We start from the raw sequence: 7,026 nt of genomic DNA, 5'->3' as shown, positions 1-7,026 counted from the left end.
CACAATTGGGTAACAAGGACTCTGGAGTTGTGCTTTCAATGGAAACCCGTGCTTTGACTGGAAATATGAGAGTGGTATGAGACTATAACATCTGTCATGATATTGAGATCACCTTGACTATCTAAGGTCACATCACATCAATTCCCACAAATCTGTCAGAGGGCTATAAGTAGAGAAGTGGGATTTTAACATCTGCTTCATATGAAACAAGGCTGGTAGACATTGGCATTTTGTAGCACCTTTTTGGCAAAAAGACAAACTGAAAGTCTAAAGTATTTTTTAAAAATGTCAGTATCACAAATATTTTCCTATATTAGTGTTTGATGTTTGACAAATAAGAGACGTTGCACAGAAACAAGTGCAAGCAAGAAACATTTTTATGTCGAAGACACCTAAACTTCTGAATTTTAGTGTGCTTCAGAGTCTTACTAAAATGGTTTTGATTAAATAAACTATCCAAATCATCAGAGTGTCAGTATAGGAACAGGGAGGTTTATTTGTAGCATATGCATTAATTAACTTTTTATTAGTTATATTTTCTTCCCTGTAATTGAAATGTTTTTTCCAGTATACATTAAGTTTTGTATCTAATTAAGGTTGTAATTGTTTTGGTAGAGACAGCATATTGCAGTTTCCCAAATTTTAATAAGATTATTTTAACTGAATAATAAATGACATTAAAAAAAAAAGGAAATACTTTTAATAGACTTTGTTCTCTTTTCTATGTGGCTTATGGGTCTTATTTTAATTTTCAGTGTCTTTATTGTCTTTCCCTATACATTTACTTCTTCATTGATTTAACAGTGCTCTATTCTCTTACACTAGTTTATTAAATGCTGTGGTTATAATCTCTGTGGAATCCTCAGTTAATTGTGTTCGTAGTTCTGTAATGGTTTGCAAACATTTTGTTCTGTTGTGATGTTGCCAGGAAGGCCTGTTCCAGGTTTGACAGTAATTGTCCACCTGACAATGAAAATGCACATATTTTTTTATATAAAGTTTTACTGCTCTAGTCCATACCTATCTTGAGGTGATACTTCAAACGCTAAACACACTTCCAGCAGCTGAAGAGTGAAAACTTTTTTACTGGCCAGTATTACAATCTCATTTTCTTGCTGTGGAGCCCCATTTTCTGTAGATCTCTATCCTGACACTCTTCAGTGCTTCAGCTTAGATTATTTTCCACCATCAGTATGTTCTTCAAAAAAACACATTTTCATAAGATAATTACAGTATTACAGAGTTAGTCCATCAGCAGGATGAACTTTCTTCCATACAGAGTAAGAATGAATATCAACAGCTTCCATTGGAAATGTGAAAACTTTATTTCTTTAACTCTGTTTGTGTCCAGTAATCTCCATTCTCATATATCCATAACTAGCTGAACAGAAAAATAGAAGTTGCACCACTCCTAAAGTCAGATTTGCTTATAACTGAGGGTGTCTGTGGAAGGTGTTCCTAGCAAAATGGACTTTGATTTCTGAGCATGCCAGTATTACCTGTTTGTCAGTCTCAGTATAGTAGTTCGAATCAACAAGCACGCTATGTTCAAGTCAAATAAAAAGGGTATTTCTTTGTGATGGCTAGATCTTATGAATAGTCCACCATTAAGAAGTATTGCTATAAAAATTCATCACTCTCTTACCATTATAGCAAGTGTTTTTTATTACAGTGTAGACAGCTCTCACTTTACATTCATCAGTAAGTCTTTATAGCAGTGTGAATACATCTCTTAATTTCTTTATGCTCTGAGGTGTTTCTGTTCATTTCTCGTAAATGAGCAAATAAACCATCTAACTCCTGTCTCTTAATATTCATAATCTGAGGGGCTTTTCTTTCTGTCTGCTTATCAGCTGACACAGTAGGTGTTGCCTGTGGGTGGCCAGGAATGTGCCAGATAGACAACTATTTTGAACGGAATTTCAGTATAGTAGATAGCCAAATTTGAGGTACTGGGGTTTTCCTAGCTGTGGCCATAGACGGAAACAAATTTTGCTATCCGAAAAGTTGTAGACAACTGATTCTTGTCATGTTTCGGTATGCTTGAATAATGAGAAGCAAATGTCCTGTGAAATAAACTGAAAAAAGCACAATTGGTGGGAATTTCCATATTTCTTCAATTTTTATATTTTGTTAAGTGCTTTCAGACATTATTAAAGAGTTGATTCTGAATATGGCTTATTGATACCTTTGTCCATTTTTAGCCCTTACTGTGATCTGGTAAATCTGTAGATAGAAACTAGACCTGGCATCTATACATCTATACATTCTGTGTGCACAGCCTAACGGGCAGTATGATGGTCAAACTGTTTCATGCTCTCAGTGATTTTTAAATTACAAAATTTCTCAAATGTTTTTTGTTCTTTCATATACTTGCCTAATAGTAGTGATCAACAAACATGTAAATACTTGTTTTGTTGATTAAGGATACCAATTAAACACAGACACCAGAGTGAAAAGAGTAGGAGTATTTTACTGGTGATAACCAAATAATGTAACAGAGTAATACAGAAAACATGCAGTAAGAAAAGGCAGAATAGTGCACCTAAAGCAACAAACAGGAAAATACAGGGTAATGCATCAAATCATTACTACACGAGAGAGAGAACAGTGATTAAGAAAGACACATCACCACTTGCACACGTTACCATCATCCAGCCCCGCAGTGGCTGGGCAGCCCCGGTTACAGCGAGGGTTTGGAGAGCCTGTCCCGGCAAGGGGGAAATCCTACGCGGTGCGTCCACACATAGGTGAGGCTGACAAAGTCGCTGCGAGCGGGTCCAGCCTTATACACCAGAGATCGACAAGCCAGAATAGCTGGCACCTTTGTTTTGAGCGGAAGATTTCTGGTTTCATCCTCCTGTTGGATTCCACCCAAAGCCTGGCCAGGGCTCGGGGGGGGAGACCAGGGGAGTTTCTAACAAGGCCAATACGTGGGTTCTCAGCCTTGAACAAGGCTAAACAAGGGAAGTGGGATACATTCTCTCAGCATTTTGTCCTCACCACTGATTATATTCTAGGCTGCATCTTTCACTAGTGAGCTTACACACTTTTTTAATGATTACAGACAAAGTTAGTAGCTTCGGCTTGGGGCCTGTTGCTCAGGCTTCAGCATTTCAATGCTTCAGCACTTTTTACATCAGCATAAGTGGTTTGTTATAACTTAGTACAATACCTACTAGCACAATGGTTTTCAGTTATAAAATATACAGGATTCATTAACAGGTCAACTCTGGCTTGGGCCAGTTGTCCAAGCCTTAGCACTTCAATACCACTGCAAAATCATTGTGCAAAATATTTCGTGATCCAGTCATGCTTTCAGTCACTCTTTTCAGATTTTCTGTTCTGCCTTCGTGGTATGATATTTGAATGCATTTCTGAAATGCATTAAACAGTATGACTGGTATCTTTGCAGTTCACAATTTTACCTTTTCTGTCCAGTGGGAAAAATTATTTTCATTATTTAAAACTTATGTTTTCTTTGTCAGTTATTGATGACAAGTTCCAGAAAGCTTCCTTGTGTGTTGAGTGCAGAAGAGCTTTTTAGGAATCACATTATGTGATCAAAGTGATTCTTTGGTCAAAGAAATCAAGAAAAAACTTTGTAAAGACCTGGACAGCTCCCTTAGGCCTTTGCAGTATATTTGTAAGTCACAATTTCCATTTTAAGATATCAGAACTAAGCTAGCGCATGTGTGCCTTCTTCCCACACCATCATATGCCTGACCATAAATATAAAGATTTTAAATTTGATTGGATTCTAGGGGGAAGACTTCATAGAAAATAGAAGCAGGACATGAACGGCTCCCATAGGGTGAGTTTGGTTTTATAGCAAGGTGTATTATGTTGGTGTATCCCAGATCAAAGATGATAACAAAGCAGTAAATTAAGCCATTTTATTATCTTAATTCAACAGAAATGAAGTCTTCTTGCCACCAAGAAGAAACTCCAGCTAAATAACAGTTATATTAAAAATTAACATCTGTTGGGAAAAACTCCAAGGCAAACATGAGCTGCTATTTGTGTTCATGTAAAACCTTCCTCTGGATCTCAATCTAGAAAAATTTTTCCAATATCCATTTATTTTTGAAGAGACTGGGTGCATTCAGTGTCTATCAGTAGCCTCTCCTTTCATGTTTTCATGACAATTAGGGCTACTCTACTTTCCACTCCACTGAATTTGCTAGTTATTTCTTGATGAGAAAGAAAATGTGCATGGGACTGTTTCAGTCCCATTGGGATGATCATACTGAGACCCCGGCACTGTAGAAGGACCCTTTTTAGAAAGCTAGCAAGTCCTGGCAGAGAGCCACCTAACACAATACTGTCTAGAATTAGAGTAGACCTTATCTGCCAAGACTGGTAATGGTCTCCTGCAGGTGGGTGGCTTGTCTGGTCAGTAGTTATGTCTGAGCATAGAGCAGTATTCGAAGTCTGCATGATCTGATGAGCTGGTAGGTGGTTTTGAGTACTCTGGAAAGTAGTCATTTTCTTGAAGATTTCCTCACTCAAATATTTCTGTTATTACAAACATTTAAAAATAATAACAAGGCAGATACAATAATTAGGTAAAAATGCATATTACAGAAATTAAGAGATTATACTTCTGTTTTTCCTGACATTGCATGGACAATATAATGAACCTACTGAAATCATTAAGAATTAACTGACTTTGGTACAGACAGGACTCTACTAGCAGGGAATATGTGAACTGCTTTTAATGGCAGATGATCTAGAATGATAAACTGGTGCAGCGCTAGCATGAATCCAGTAATTTTCATGGTGGACTAAAAAAAGTGATGCTGGGCAACTTTCCTTTCATACCTATTTCCAATTTGTTTTAATATTTACTTTAGATGAATGCATTGAGTCGTGTGAAATACTGTCAGCTGAAACACCAGTACTATGCTGATTATGTGCAACTGTTTATCTTGTTTTCCATTATTACACAGATGGCGGTTCCTCTCTTGATGAGGTACTGTCACATCCTGCTCAGACGAGGGAAACAAGTGACTCAGATTCGCAAATCCCCAATGGAGCGGACAACAAGTGTCCAAGTCCAAGCATTCATTGACTACTCACAATGTACTCACTGAACACACAATAATTGGCTAAGTGTATAGCAAGTTGTGGCGAGCAATACAATATGCCTTGCGTTTCTTAATGGGAAAGGGAAAAGAGGGAGATAGAGGGAATGGGGGAATACAGATCACCAGTCTGGGTTCCTGTGCTGATCCTGCCAGCGAGGGTTCCAGGAGGCAGCCGTCTTTTTTTCTGGAATCTGTCTTCTTCCCTTCACTGCACTCTCCAGGGCCCCCCCTTTCTTCCCCCCCCTTGATTTATACACACTTTCCTTGGGTCCATCCCCTAGGTTGACCCACATACCTATGTATGTCCTGTACGGGAAGGGGTAAGGTGTTTCATGGGATGATGTAATTAACATCATCATGTTAGTCTTCATTAACATATTGAGGGGTGTTAACTTTAACATGCATTTCGTTGATAATGAAGCAAAGGTCATTCACTGGATAGATGGCCCTTGAAATTTGACCAGGTGCACCAGAGCAGAGCTGCCCTGTCTTGACATGGCTCCCTCCTTCAGATGCATCTTGTGTTATTCGGGCAGCGTTATCAGCTTTTGGCCTCCACAGAGTGCACCCTGTGACTAACAGTTTTTTCTTGTGAGTGTTTGAGGCATTTTTTCAATCAGCCTTAACTTTTGCTTTCTCAGGCAGTTTTTCTTAGTTTCTTACAGGCCTGGTTTCTCATCTCTCACAGGTACAGCTCGTACAAACTAATGACAGATGAAGCAAATGTGACTCTGGCCAAGGCACTGTTTGCACAAAGTCCTAAGTCACTTCCTTTCTTAATTAGAGACTTGCAGAACCTCTGAGCCTTGCTAAGACTGTTTACCTTGTAGCCTAGGAGTATCAATATTTGAAAAATTGTCTTTTATCTTATATTTTCTTTGACATTTTGCCTATCCTTCCTGAGATCCCAGGTTCCTGCTTCTTTCTGTATGGCATGTATGGCTGTGAACATATTAGATCTAATAGAATCATAGATCAGTTGGGGTTGGAAGGGACCTTTAAAGGTCATATAGTCCGATCCCCTTGCAGTAAGCAGGGACATCTTCAACTAGGGACATCAGGTTGTGAAAAGCCCCTTCCAGTCATGAATGTTTCCAGGAATGGGGCATCTACCACCTCTCTGGGCAACCTGTTCCAGTGTTTCACCACCCTCACTGTAAAGGAATTCTTCCCTATATCTAGTTTAAATCTACCCTCTCTTAGTTTAAAACCATTAACCCTTGTGCTATCACAACAAGCCCTACTAAAATGTCTGTCCCCATCTTTCTTATAAGCCCCTTTTAATTATTGAAAGGGCCACAACAAGGTCTCCCCAGAGCCTTCTCTTCTCCAGTCTGCACAGCCTCAACTCTCTCAGTCTTTCCTCACAGGACAGGTGTTCCATTTTTGTGGCCCTCCTCTGGACCTGCTCCAACAGCTCCATGTCTTTCCTGTACTGAGGACTCCAGATCTGGACACAGTACTCCAGGTGGGGTCTCACCAGAGCAGAGTAAGGGGCAGAATCACCTCCCTTGACCTGCCTGTCACACTTCTCTTGATGCAGCCCAGGATACATTTGGCTTTCTGGGCTGTGAGCGCACATTGTCGGCTCATGTGCAGCTTTTCATCCACCAGTACCCCCTAGTCCTTCTCCACGGGGCTGCTCTCAATCCCTTCATCCCTCATCCTGTATTGATATGGGAGATTGCCCCAACCCAGGTGCAGCACCTTGCACTTGGCCTTGTTGAACCTCATAAGGTTCATGTGGTCCCATTTCTTGATCTTGTCCAGGTCCCTCTGGGGGGCATCCCATCCCTCAGGCATGTCAACCACACCACTCAGCTCGGTGTCATCTGCAAATTTGCTGAGGGTGTACTCGATCCCACTGTCTATGTTATTGATTAAGATATTAAACAGTACTGGTCCCAGTACGGATTCCTGAGGGACACCACTCGTC

This window comes from Athene noctua, chromosome 3 (genome assembly GCF_965140245.1).
Source record: "Athene noctua chromosome 3, bAthNoc1.hap1.1, whole genome shotgun sequence".
Taxonomy (NCBI): Eukaryota; Metazoa; Chordata; class Aves; order Strigiformes; family Strigidae; genus Athene; species Athene noctua.
This window is presented reverse-complemented; position numbering follows the sequence as displayed.